Raw genomic sequence first — 14436 nt, 5'->3', positions numbered from 1 at the left:
CACCTTCTTCCTGCGCCCACCCCGCCCTCAGGAATGCTGCCTGGCCTCCCCCGAGCGGCGGTGGGAGCCTCGGCCCGGGAGAGCCCGCTCGGGGGCAGGAAGTGGCTGGGCCCTCCTTGTGGAGGGCGTTTCCGGAGCGCCTACTGTGCTCCTCGCCGGGGTGGGGGTCGTTACCGAAGGGGGAACTCCTGGAAATTCTAACTTTTGTCAGTTCGCGCCCCGCACCGACGTCCTGCGGTCTTTTCGATTGCTCTGATTGCCTCGAGGGGAAACTGAGGCCAGTTAGTCCGGGCACTTAACCGCAGGTGATAAAGGACTGGGTTGTGATGGGGACGCCTGTTATGCCCTCAAGGGCCTGTAGAGTCTGGGAGGCCGCCTTCCGACCTGAGCTCAAAAAGCACGTTTGGGCTCACAGCGGGGCTGCCAGAGGTGAAAACAGCCAACGCTTTCAACGATGCTGTAAGGGGCACTTCGTGTGTGTCATCCCGTCTCATCCTCGGTTGATGGGGTAGGTGCTGTCCTATGTAAGTCTCTGGCTCACTCAGCCTCAGAGAGGGTCTTGATTTGCTTTTGTCACACAGTCAGCCGGTGTTATTTAGGCCAGGTCGGTCGATAGTGAAGCCTGATCTCTTACCCCTCGTGCCCGGCCTTAGACCATCAGTCGAGGAGCTCCCCGAGTTACTGTCTGGTTTCTTTTTCCTCTTCTGCGGGTTACAGCCTACTCCAGATGGTTTTCCTTGGCCTCCCCAGCCCCGGTCAGCACACTCTTACTCCGCTGTCTGCTGTGGGTACCACATACTGTGAAATACCTGTTAACCAACTTCCCTAGGGCATCCCCCCACACCCCCCAGCCCTCTAACTGGACAGGCCTAGGCCTGTATATCTAGGGCCCTTGAGCTTGGAAATTGCCTTGAAAACAGCTTTTGGTCTTAATTGCCCTTTAGCAATGGAGAACTGTGGAAACAAAACTCTTAATTTTTTTTCCAAACAGGCCCTAAGCCAATCAGAATGCTGATTAAAGGATTGTTAAGGTTTCACCTGGATACCCCATCGAAACCAGACTTCCTGCAAATGGTAAAAACCTCACAGCAGCAGGTGAGATGTCAGTGGCACTGCCCATTGCTCTTCATTTCACAGACAGGGAAACTGAGGCCCAGAGTGTGGGTCAGAAACAATTTTTTGGCCAAATAAATGGTGCTTCCTCCACTGACTTCTGAAAGAAAAAGCCAAGTCTGGGTTGTCTTCAGTAAGAAATGTAAAACCCATGGGCCTTAGCTTCTAGGAAATGTATGGGACAGGAACCTTCAGAAGAGGGGAGCTACAAGGGGAATCAGGTGAGCCTGGAGAGGGGACTCTGGCAGTGGGACACTGAGCTTGAACTCCAAACTAGGCATTTTCTCCTGTGTGCCTGAGACCCACAGTCTGCCGTTTTTGGGGAAGTCACTGGGGGCCTGGGCTAGAGGCAGAGGCCTCACCCGAAAATTGTGCCTGCAGCAGCCCCTTCGACCAGTGCTTCCCAAGTCTCGTGCTAAATGAGGTTGGGGAAATGGAAAGGAGTGACTGCCTCCTCCTCCACCTAAGAGCTGCATAACAAAAAAACCTGTAGCCCCTCCAGATTGCCTCCTGGAGGATGGGGTAGGGGTGGAGGGAGGCTGGGGGCCGGTCAGATTTTGCACATAAGCAAGCTTTACCGGTAAAGCCTAAGGGCAATTAGAGTTTGAGAATCACTGTGTAAAGTTTCTCAACTAGTAAGTATCAGAATTTAAAATGTGTGGATTCTCTAAGCTAGTAATTCCACTTCTAGGAGTCTATCTTTAGAAGTAGCTGTACAGGCCCCGCACGTGGTGGCTAATGCCTGTAATCTCAGCACTTTGGGAGGTGGGTGGATCACCTGAGGTCAGGAATTTGAGACCAGCCTGGTCAACATGGTGAAACCCTGTCTCTAAAAACAAAACAAAACAAAAAGAAGTAGCTGTTCAACAAAGATAAATGCTTATAGATTATTGTTCTTTGCAGAACTGTTCGGGGAAATTGCAAACAGCTAAATACCCCTCACCAGGAGCTGGTTCCTTATAGCAACTCTGAGACTTCTACTGCAGGCTTTTAAAATGGGGTAAGTCTCTATGTGCCAATCTAGGGGCATGGCCAAGGTATATTTATTGACAGCTTACAGTGTCTCAACAAGGAGGGACTTTGGACATACTTGAGAACTTTTGTGGGAAAATTTCTTCCAAGTGATATTTTGCTGCCATTTTTCTCTCCCATCATTTTTTTTTTTTTTTTTTTTTGAGACAGAGTCTTGGTTTGTCACCCAGACTGAAGTGCAGTGCAGTGACAGGATCTCAGCTCACTGCAACCTCTGCCTCCCAGTTTCAAGTGATTCTCCTGCCTCAGCCTCCCGAGTAACTGGGACTAAAGGTGCCCACTGTCATGCCTGGCTAATTTTTGTGTTTTTAGTAGCGACAGAGTTTCACCATGTTGGCCAGGCTGGTCTCCTGACCTCAACTGATCCACCCACCTCAGCCTTCCAAAGTATTGGAATTACAAGTGTGAGGGTTTTTTTGTTTTGTTTTGTTTGTTTGTTTGTTTGTTTGTTTGTTTTGAGATGGAGTTTTGCTTTTGTTGCCTAGGCTGGAATGCAGGGGTGCGATCTCGGCTCACTGCACCCTCCGCCTCCCAGGTTCAGGCGATTCTCCTGCTTCAGCTTCCTGTGATTACAGGCATGTGCCACCATGCCCAGCTAATTTTGTATTTTCAGTACAGACGAAGTTTCACCATGTTGGCCAGGTTGGTTTCAAACTCCTGACTTTAGGTGATCCATCTGCTTCGGCCTCCCAAAGTGCTGGGATTACAGGGGTGAGCCACCTTCCTGGCCACTGCTCTCTTTTTGATGGAAGTGAGGAAAGGCACCAGCATTCACTGAGAGTGCATATGAGCCAAGTCGAGTCTTAGGATAAAGGAGAAGATGGGGTTCTGTGAGGTAGAGGGAAGAGTCCAGCAAAAGCCTGGGAAAGTGAAGGTGACTAATTTAGGAAACAACTGGATTGGGTGAGATGGAAGGGCCAAGAAGGCCAGGGTGAAGAATTTGGATTTGGCAGTGTGGGCAGTAGAGTCCCAGCAGGTTCCTGCTGAATGTTGGGAAGAGACTGGAGGGAGGGTAGGCGGTGACTCAGCTCTGGGTAACTGAGACCAAGTGGATGGAGACCTGCCTCTGAGAGCTAAGAGATTTGTGGCTGTTATATGAGGTTCTGCATTTTCATCTAATGTTGATAGGTGGAATTCTACATCTTCCTCCTGAAAAGTCTTGTTATCTTGTTGGTCAGCACAATTTGCCTAACTTTCTCCTAGTTGTTGGGTATTTACTCACTTAACTAATATCTGAGTGCCTACTTATGTCTGGCTGTGTGCCTAAGGCTTCACAGCTGAGCTTATCCTGAAGGCGTTGGATGACAGTATTTTGTGGTAAAGAGTCGGTGGCACTGGGACTTGGTTAGTAGCCAGGTGATTTAGGCAAATCATCCACACCTTCTGAACCTCCGTTTTCTCATGTTGTGGAAATATAAGGGTTTGGCGAGAGTCAAAGAAAATAGGCACACCCCTTCGTTTTATTATGCCTTGCTTTTTTGTGCTTTGCAGATACTGCGTTTCTCACCAATTGAAGGGTTTGGGCAACTCTGCGTTGAGCAGAGTCTCCCGGCATCATTTTTCCAAAAGCATGCTCAGTCTGTGTCTCTGTGCCACATTTTGGTAATTCTTAACAATATTTCAAAGTTTGTTGTTGTTATATCTAATATGGCGATCTGAGCTCAATAATCTTTGATGTCACTATTGTAATTGTTTTGAGGCACCATGAATGGTGCCTGTGTAAGACGGCAAACTTAATCCATCAATATTGTATGCATTCTAACTGTTCCACCAACTAGCTGTTTGCAGTTAGTAATCCTACAATAGCCTCTAAGTGTTCAAATGTAAGGAAGAGTTGCAAATCTCCCACTTCACATCAAGGGCTAGAAATAATTAAGCTCAGTGAGAAAGGCATGTTGAAAGACAAGATAAGCCTTTTTTTTTTTTTTTTTTAAGTTTTTAGTAGATTGGGGTCTCGCTATGTTGTCCAGGCTGGCTTCCAACTCCTAGGCTCAAGTGATCCTCCTGCCTTGGCCTCCTAAAGTATTGGGATTAAAGGCTTGCCCTGCCTCTGGTGAAGCACTTTTAATTTTCCTCAAGAACTATTGGCTAGGTGTGGTGGCTCACACCTGTAATCCCAGCACTTTGGGAGGCGGAGTCGGGTGGATCACCTGAGGTCAGGAATTCAAGACCAGCCTGGCCAACATGGTGAAACCCTGTCTCTATAAAAATACAAAAATTAACCGGGCATGACAGCAGGCACCTGTAATCCCAGCTACCCGGGAGGCTGAGGCAGGAGAATCGCTTGAATATGGAAGGTGGAGGTTGCAGTGAACTGAGATCACGCCACTGCACTCCAGACTGGGCGACAGAGCAAGACTCCATTTCAGAACAAACAAAAACTATCTTGGTAGGTGTGGTGGCTCATGCCTGTGATCTCAACACTTTGGGAGGCCAAGGTGGGAAGGTCTCTTGAACCCAGGAGTTTGAGGCCAGCCTGAGCAACATAGCAAGACCCCATCTCTGCAAAACATAATCAGCTGGGCATGGTGGTGAATGTCTGTAGTCCCAGCTACTCGGGAGGCTGAGGTGGAGGAAGGCTTGAGCTCAGGAGTTTGAGGCTGCAGTGAGGTATAACTGTGCCACTGCACTCCAGCCTGGGTGAAAGAGTGAGAACCTGTTTCAAAAATTGGCCAGGTATGGTGGCTTATGCCTGTAATCTCAGCATTTTGGGAGGCCAAGGTGGGCAGATCACTTAAGTTTAGGAGTTTGAGACCACACTGGCCAACATGGTGAAAGCTCATCTCTACTAAAAAACACACACACACAAAACCCCCAAACAAACAAAATACAAATATAAATAAGTAATTTAAAAGGTGCTATTCCAGTGAACACAGGAATGATAAGAAAGGGAACAGCCTTATTGCTGATATGGAGAAAGTTTCAGTGGTCTGGATAGAAGATCAAACCAACCACAACATTCCCTTAAATGAAAACCTAATCCAGAGCAAAGCCCTAACTGTCTTCCATTCTCTGAAGGCTGAGAGAGGTGAGGGAGCTGCTGAAGAAAAGTTGGAAGCTGTTAGACATTGGTTCAGTTTTAAGGAAGGACACAGTCTCCATAACCAGTTTTCACCTTGCAATCCATGAAAGTCCAAGGGGAAGCAGCAAGTGTGATGAAGAAGTAGCAGTAAGTTCAACGGAAGATCTAACTAAGATCATTGATGAAGATGACCTCACCAAACAATAGCTTTCCAGTGCAGATGAAACAACGGCCTTCTGTTGGAAGAAGATGCTATCTAGGACTTTCACAGTTAGAGAGAAGTCAATGCCTGGCTTCAAATGACAGGCTGACCCTCTTGTTAGGGGCTAATGTAGCTGGTGACTTTAAGTTGAAGCTAGTGCTCACTCACTATTCCAAAAATCCTAGGGCCCTTAAGAATGATTCTAAATCACTCTGCCTGTGCTCTAGAAATGGAAGACACTTTTATACAACAAAGCCGGGATAACAGCACCTCTGTTATAGCGTAGTGTACTGAATTTTTCTTTTCTTTTTTGTTTTTTTTTTTTTTCAAGATGGAGTTTCACTCTTGTTGCCCAGGCTGGAGTGCAATGGTGCGATCTTGGCTCACTGCCATCTCTGCTCCCAGGTTCAAGCGATTATCCTGCCTCAGTCTCCCCAGTAGCTGGGATTACAGGAATGTGCCACTACACCTGGCTAATTTTGTATTTTTGGTAGAGACGGGGTTTCTCCATGTTGGTCAGACTGCTCTCGAACTCCAGGCCTCTTTGGGAGGCCGACACTGGTGGATCATCTAATTTTGTATTTTTAGTAGAGACAGGGTTTCTCCATGTTGGTCAGGCTGGTCTTGAACTCCTGTCCTCAGGTGATCTGCCCGCCTCGGCCTCTCAAAGTGCTGGGATTACAGGCTCCAGCCACTGCACCCGGCTGAGATTGTTTCTTTGTCTGTGAACACACTGTCTATTCTTCAGCCCATGGATCAAGGTGTAATTTCAACTTTCAATTCTTATATTTAAGAAATAAATTTTGGCCGGGCTTGGTGGCTCATGCCTGTAATCCCAGTACTTTGGGAGGCTGAAGAGGGTGGATCACGAGGTCAGGAGTTCAAGACCAGCCTGGCTAATATGGCAAAACCCCATCTCTACTAGAAATACAAAAATTAGCTGGGTGTGGTGGTACACACCTGTATTCCTAGCTACTCGGGAGGCTGAGGCAGAAGAATCGATTGAACCCAGGAGACGGAGGTTGCAGTGAGCCGAGATCGTGTCACTGCACTCTAGCCTGGATGACAGAGTGAGACTCCATCTCAAAAAAAAAAAAAAGAAATTTCATAAGGCTATAGCTGCCATAGATAGTAATTTCTCTGATGGATCTGGACAAAGTAAATTGAAAACCTATAAAGAATTCACCAAATTAGATGCCATTAACATTTATGATTCTTGGAGGAGATAAAAATATCAGTATTAACAGGAGTTTGGATAAAGCTGACTCTAACCCTCATGAATGACTTTGAGGGGTTCAAGACTTCAGTGGAGGAATTAACTTTGGATGTGGTGGAAATAACAAGAGAACTGAATCACAAGTGGAGCCTGTAGGTGTAACTGAATTGCTGCAATCTCACGATCAAACTTGACTGGATGAGGACTTGTTTCTTAAAGAACGTGGTTTCTTGAGATGTAATCTATTCCTGATGAAGATACTGTGAACATTGTTAAAATGACATTAAAGGATTTATAATATTAAGTAAACGTAGGTGATATAGCAGTGGCACAATTTTAGACTATTGACTCTAACTGTGAAAGAAATTTCACTATAGGTAAAATGCCATTAAATGGCATCACATGCTATAGAGAAATCTTTTGCGAAAGCAAGAGTCTATTGATGTGGCAAACTTCGTCTCATTATAAGAAACTGCCACAGCCTTCTCAGCCTTCAGCAACCACCACCCTAATCAGTCAGTGGCTATCAACATAGAGGCAAGACCCTCCACCAGCCAAAAGATTGACTTGCTGAGGGCTTAGATGATCGTTAGCATTTAGCAATAAAGTTTTGTTGTTGTTGTTGTTTTTGCCTGTGGAGTAGGCAACACTGGGATATATCTTTTTTATTTCATCTTTGCCAGTTTAACTGGTGAGGCGTGTTACCTAAAAATTGTATATGTCTGCATGGCTTTATTAAATGGTCAGGCCAAACAGTAGTGGATGCGGTGCTTTTAATTCAGATATAGAAAATACTTTCTGTGTCGGGTGTCGTGGTTCACGCCTGTAATTCCAGCACTTTGGGAGGCCAAGGCAGGTGGATCACTTGAGGTCAGGAGTTTGAGACCAGCCTGGCCAACATAGTGAAACCCTGTCTCTACTAAAAAATACAAAAATCATCCGGGCTTGGTGGTGCGTGGCTGTAGTCCCAGCTACTTAGGGGGCCAAGGCAGGAGAATTGCTTGAACCCGGGAAGTGAAGGCTGCAGTGAGCCTAGATTGCGTTACTACACTCCAGCCTGGGCAACAGAATGAGACTCTGTCTCAAAAAAAAAAAAAAAAAAAAAAAAAACACCCAAAAAAACCCAAACCAACTTTCTGATATTCTAGGAGTCTGTGCTTAGACCTGGAAACAGCTGGGTATGGCATTCCCAATCAAGCAGTAGAAATCAGCAGGTCAAAGTTGATTGTTGTGTGGCCAAGGGAGCTTAATGAGCCTGTTTTCTTCATTCTTTTTACTAGGGTCAGGGCGATAGGATGGAAGGGGATCAGATTCCATTTGCATGGTTTCATCCTTTTTATATGTGGGAATTTTCTTACCTCTTGGAATATTGTTTAAATCACAAGAGCAAATATACCATATTTGGGAGGGAAAGTTAAACGGTTGAGAGGCATACAAAGAAAAAATGAAGACCCCTCCCCTCCGCCCTCCCTTCAGCATTAGCAGTGATGACAATTAGATGTGTATTCTTTCTTACCTTTCCACCTTCAGACAAGTGTGTGCAAATGTCCACACGCATCCTGAGAGATACTTTCTCTCTTCCCTGTTGCTCTCTCTTATTATTTATTTTTCCTCAATTTTCAACAGGTCTGCATTTAATACTTCCTACATAAACATCTCTACAGTTCTGAGAATTTCCTGAAATAGATCCTCTGAAGTGTAATTACTGGGACTGAGAGTATAGGTGAATATTGTTAAATCAGATTACCAAAGTGCTCACGTGCTGGCATTTGTGATGTTGGTGAGCTTGTCTTACCCAGTCTGCAGCAACAGCAAGTGTTAGCAATTTTGTGTGAAGCTTTCCTTATTTAATGGGTGAAGACTAGCCTAGGTTTTTAATTTGCATTTTTCATTAGCGAGATTGAACATCTTACAATTTCACAATGCCTGGACACTGGTCACTATGAATCATCTTGATATCTTTTGGGGGTTATAGTGATTTTCTTTTTGACTTACAAGCTCTTTTATACTAGTAAGGATTCTTTTTCTTTTTTTTCATTTTTGAGACACGGCCAGAACTCTGTCACCCAGGCTGGAATGCAGTGGCAGGATCATGGCTCACTGCAGCCTTGACCTCCTGGTCTCAAGTGATCCTCCTGCCCCAGCCTCCCAAAGTGCTGGGATTACAGGCATGAGCCACTGCGCCCAGCCTTATCTTTCCCTTCATGGCTTTTCCAAGTTGCTGAGTTCTTTTTTTTGTTGTTGTTCATTTTTGGGATGGGGTCTCACCATGTTGGCCACAATGGTCTTGATCTCCTGACCTTGTGATCCACCCACTTCAGAGTGCTGGGATTACAGGCGGGAGCCACCGTGCCCGGCTAAGTTCTTATATGATTTTTCATGGTATGACTCAAGGAGAGCTACCTTAATACTATGACTTTAGAGGATGAAAATACAAATTTTGGCTTGGGAAGGCCATTTCTGTAGTAGAAACAGATACCTCCCATGAAGCAAATGAAATGTGCCCTTTAAGGAATCTAATTGCCCATATCCTCTTTAAGTGCCTTAGGAGGAGTCATGTTTTTATAAAATTTACAAAATTAAGAAATTTTAGCCGGGCGCGGTGGCTCAAGCCTGTAATCCCAGCACTTTGGGAGGCCGAGGCGGGTGGATCACAAGGTCAAGAGATCGAGACCATCTTGGTCAACATGGTGAAACCCCGTCTCTACTAAAAATACAAAAAAAATTGCTGGGCATGGTGGTGCGTGCCTGTAATCCCAGCTACTCAGGAGGCTGAGGCAGGAGAATTGCCTGACCCCAGGAGGCGGAGGTTGCGGTGAGCCGAGATCGCGCCATTGCACTCCAGCCTGGGTAACAAGGGCGAAACTCCGTCTCAAAAAAAAAAAAAAAAGAAAGAAAAAAGAAATTTTAATTGTAATCATAATTAGTTAAGACAACTTTTTTTTTTTTGAGATGGAGTCTCACTGTGTGACCCAGGCTGGAGTGCAGTGGTGCAGTCTTGGCTGACTGCAGCCTCTGCCTCTCAGGTTCAAGTAATTCTCCTGCTTCAGCCTCCCAAGTAGCTGGGACTACAGGTGTGTTCCAGCTAATTTTTGTATTTTTAGTAGCGACAGGGTTTCACCATGTTGGTCAGGCTGGTCTTGAACTCTTGACCTCACGTGATGATCTGGTCGCTTTGGCCTCCCAAAGTGCTGGAATTATAGGCATGAGCCTCAGTGCCTGGTCTCTCCATTTGCATTTTTATAGTTTTCATGATTGAAAGAATTTCCCATAGACTAGTTTCTATCTTTTTTTTTTTTTTTTTTTGAGATGGAGTTTTGCTTTTGTTGCCCAGGCTGGAGTATAATGGCGAGATCTCAGCTCACCACAACCTCTGCCTCCCAGTTTCAAGCAATTCTCCTGTCTCAGCCTCCCGAGTAGCTGGGATTACAGGCATGTGCCACCATGCCCAGCTAATTTTGTATTTTTAGTAGAGATGGGGTTTCTCCATGTTGGTCAGGCTGGTCTCAAACTCCCAACCTCAGGTGATCTGCCTGCCTCAGCCTCCCAAAGTGCTGGAATTACAGGCGTGAGCCACCGCGACTGGCTTGTTTCTCTTATTTTACTTACGTACTCTTGATATGGACTTATAGGATGCCTGTATTTCATGATCTCACCTCTGCTCCTGCAACTTTGTGCCATGGCAGCCTTTCGAATATCAGGACAGTATCTATATTTGAACTGCCCAGGGAAGTGACTGCAAACCACATAAATAAATAAACCCAAAGTAAACGTATTCCAAACTCAACCCTTGGCCGGATCCAAAAAAAGTCTGAAGCTGGAGGATGCACTTGAGCCCAGGAGTTTGGATTTTGATCAGCCTGGGCAACATGGTGAAACCCTATCTCCACAAAAAATTTAAAAATTAGGCATGGTGGTGCCCACCTGTGGTCCCAGCTACTCAGGAGGCTGAGGCAGGAGGATTGTTTTTTCTGAGTCCCCCCCATCCACCCCCCGCCCGCCACCGCTGAGACAGAGTCTTGCTCTGTCACCAGGCTGGAGTGCAGTGGCACGATTTCAGCTTACTGCAGCCTTCCACCTCCCAGGTTCAGGATCTTCTCCTGCCTCAGCCTCCTGAGTAGTTGGGACTACAGGTGCATGCCACCACACCCAGCTGATTTTTTGTATTTTAGTAGAGATGGAGTTTTACCATGTTGGCCAGGCTGGTCTTGAACTCCTGACCTCATGATGGCAGGAGGATTGTTTGAGCCCAAGAGGTCAAGGCTGCAGTGAGCCATGATTATGGCATTACTCTCAAACCTGGGCAATAGGGCAAAACTCTGTCTCCAAAAAAGAAGAGGAAGGAGTTTTTTTCTGTCAGGAAGGTACTTGAGAAGAAACACTGAATTATCTTTATTTTCTCTATAAAAAATGAAATTATAAAACCATTATATGAAGGACAATAAAAAAGTATGCCCAAAAAAGTAGGAAGGCTGGGGACCATGATTCACACCTATAATCCCAGCACTTTGGGAGACTGAGGTGGTCAGATCACAACATGGGAAAACCCCATCTCTACTAAAAATACAAAAATTATCTGGGCATAGTAGCACATGGCTGTAATCCCAGCTACTCGGGAGGCCGAGGCATTAGAATTGCTTGAACTCCAAGGCAGAGGCTACAGTGACCCAAAATCATGCCACTGGTACTCCAGCCGGGGCAACAGAGCGAGACTCTGTCTCAAAAAAAAAAAAAAGAGAAATGTTCCAGGCATTAAAATAATTAAAATACTGTGTTATCTTTCTGTATTTTGTGATGTGATATAGGTCAACTTTTACAAATTTATACTTTGCTATAATTTCTTTTCCTTTTTTCATTTTGCATAAACATTCACATTTGTGCCAGATTTTGTGTATTTAATTTTACATTCTTTTTCTAAATGGGGACTCCAAAAATTTTAGAAGGTTCAGGTCCCATGAAACGTGGATCTGCCTTCAACCATTGGGATTAATACATTGGCAAAGGTGAAGCCTTAACCCTTTAGAATATCTGGTTATAACTTCTCTCTTCTGGCCCTTTGGAAATTGGAATTTCTTGTCTTTTACCCTGATTGATTTTTTTCTTTTTTCATACGTCATATCTGCTAACCGTGATTTTGACACAATAAAACTTTCAAAGGGATCATTAAGTGAATGGCAGTTTATACAGTGTGTTCTTTACCTGGCCATTTTCACTTAACAGCATATCTTGGAGACCTTTATCTGTTGCTACATGAAGAGCCTCCTCATTTTTTTTTTTTTCTTTTTTTTTTTTTGAGACGGAGTTTCGCTCTTGTTACCCAGGCTGGAGTGCAATGGCGCGATCTCGGCTCACCGCAACCTCCGCCTCCTGGGTTCAGGCAATTCTCCTGCCTCAGCCTCCTGAGTAGCTCAGATTACAGGCATGCGTCACCATGCCCAGCTAATTTTTTGTATTTTTAGTAGAGATGGGGTTTCACCATGTTGACCAGGATGGTCTTGATCTCTCGACCTCGTGATCCACCCGCCTCGGCCTCCCAAAGTGCTGGGATTACAGGCTTGAGCCACCGCGCCCGGCCTTTTTTTCTTTTTTGAGATGGAGTTTTGCTCCTGTTGCCCAGACTGGAATGTAGATTTGTCTTTTCTTATGGTAAAATGGACATAACATAAAATTTGTGATTTTAACCATTTTGAGGTGACAGTAAAGTCATTCAATGTTGCACAACCACCTGCCATCCATCTCCAGTACTTTTTCATCTTCTCAAACTGAAACCCTGAATGCATTAAGCAGTAACTCCCTAGTCTCTCTGCCCTGATGCTGCTGGGAACCCCTCTTCTCCTTTTTATCTCTATGAATTTTTTTTTCTTTTTATTTATTTATTTTTAATAAAAACAGGGTCTTGCTGTGTTGCCCAGGCTGGTCTCAAACTCCTGGCCTCAAGTGATCTGGTATTATAGGTGTGAGCCACTGGGCCTGGTCTTTTTTTTTTTTTTTTTTTTTTTTTTAATGGGGTCTTCTTGCTTTGTCACCCAGGCTAGAGTTCAGTGGCGCAGTTAGCTCATTGTAACCTTTAGCTCCTTGGCTCAAGGGATCCTTCTGCCTCACCTTCCTGAGGAGCTGGGACTATAGGTACACGCCATTGCACCTGGCTAATTTTTAAATTTTTTTGTAGAGATGGGGTTTCACCGTGTTGCCCAGGCTGTTTTTGTTGTTGTTGTTGTTGTTAGTTTTTTGTGTGTTTTATTTGAAACAGAGTTTTGCTCCTGTCGCCCAGGCTGGAGTGCATTGGCGCCATCTCAGCTCACTGCAACTTCTGCTTCCCAGGTTCAAGTGATTCTCCTGCTTCACCCTCCCGAGTAGCTGAGACTGTAGGTGCCCGCCACCATGCCTGGCTCATTTTTAGTATTTTTAGTAGAGACAGGCTTTCACCATGTTGTCAAGGCTGGTCTTGAACTCCTGACCTCAGATCATCCACCCGCCTTGGCCTCCAAAAGTGCTGGGATTACAGATGTGAGCCACTGTGCTTAGCCTGTCTCTATGAATTGACTATTATAGGTACTTAATGTAAATGGAATCATATTTGCCCTTTTTTAAAAAAATTATTTTTCTTACCTGCCGGGCGCGGTGGCTCAAGCCTGTAATCCCAGCACTTTGGGAGGCCGAGGTGGGTGGATCACGAGGTCAAGAGATCGAGACCATCCTGGTCAACATGGTGAAACCCTGTCTCTACTAAAAATACAAAACATTAGCTGGGCATGGTGGCACGTGCCTGTAATCCCAGCTACTCAGGAGGTTGAGGCAGGAGAATTGCCTGAAGCCGGGAGGCGGAGGTTGTGGTGAGCCGAGATTGCGCCATTGCACTCCAGCCTGGGTAACGAGCGAAACTCCGTCTCAAAAAACAAAAAAAAAAAAATTATTTTTCTCTTTTGAGACAGAGTCTTTGTTGCCTAGGCTGTAGTGTGAAAGTGGCTCACTGCAGCCTTGACACCCCCAGGCTCAAGTGATCTGCCTTAGCCTCCCAAAGTATTGGGATTCCAGGTGTGAGCCACTGCACCTGGCCCAACAAATCCTTTTGTTTACTGTTTTTCATAACAGTTTGAGAAAAATAGTATCTTTTTAAAGAATAGAGAAAAGGGAAGCACAGAGGGGCTAAGTAACACCTGAGGTTGGTTGTACAGCTGGTCATTGGAGGAGACAGGATTTTATTCCTAAAAGGTTAATGTTGATATTATCTCCTCCATTTCTGACTCTAGTCATCGAATCTTTTTTCTTTTTTTCTTGGTCGGCCTAGCTGAGGATTTGTCAATTGTTTAGATTTTTCTCAAAGAGACAACTTTTGATTTTATTAATTTTCTCTATTGTTTTTCTGTTCTCTATTTCATTCATTTCTGCCCCAGCATTTGTTCATTTGTTGTTTCTTTCCTCTTGCTTACTTTAAATTTAGTTTGCTCTTCTTTTCTAATTTTTCTGGTATCTTAAAGTGAAAGGTTAGGTTATTGATTTACAGTCTTAATTTTTTTGAACAAATAGACATGGATTTCCCACTCTGGGTTCCCCTTCAACAACAGCATGGGAGCTGTTTTCTCTCTCTCTCTCTCTAATAAATCCCTCTTCCACCAAAAAAAAAAAAAAAAAAAAAAAAAGACATATATGGCCAGGCATGGTGGCGCATACCTGTAATCTCAGCACTTTGGGAGGCTGAGACAAGAAGGTGGCTTGAACTCAGGGGTTTGAGACCAGCCTGTGCAACGTTAACAAGACCCCATCCCTACAAAAAATAAAAAATTAAGCCAGGTGTGGTGGTGTTTCAGCCATTCCAGAGGCTGAGGTGGGAAGATTGTTTGAGCCTGGGGT

General features: G+C 45.0%; 1 long non-coding RNA gene across 5 annotated transcripts in view; it reads left to right on the top strand.

Annotated features, from left to right (window-relative positions):
• Positions 1-14436, top strand: part of LOC104652021 (uncharacterized) — a 107230-nt gene that overhangs the window by 34169 nt on the left and 58625 nt on the right. For 3 of the 5 annotated variants that reach the window (XR_012519346.1, XR_012519348.1, XR_012519347.1), the window contains 2 exons: positions 992-1095; positions 2017-2113. This is a non-coding gene — a long non-coding RNA (uncharacterized LOC104652021). Of the gene's footprint in view, positions 1-14; positions 509-991; positions 1096-2016; positions 2114-14436 lie in introns of those variants that run through there. The other 2 variants (XR_745378.3, XR_012519345.1) reach the window with 1 other exon arrangement.

The sequence above is a fragment of the Saimiri boliviensis genome, chromosome 9 (assembly GCF_048565385.1).
Source record: "Saimiri boliviensis isolate mSaiBol1 chromosome 9, mSaiBol1.pri, whole genome shotgun sequence".
Classification (NCBI taxonomy): Eukaryota; Metazoa; Chordata; class Mammalia; order Primates; family Cebidae; genus Saimiri; species Saimiri boliviensis.
Note: the sequence above shows the minus strand (reverse complement) of the source record. Positions and strands in the feature narration are given on the sequence as shown.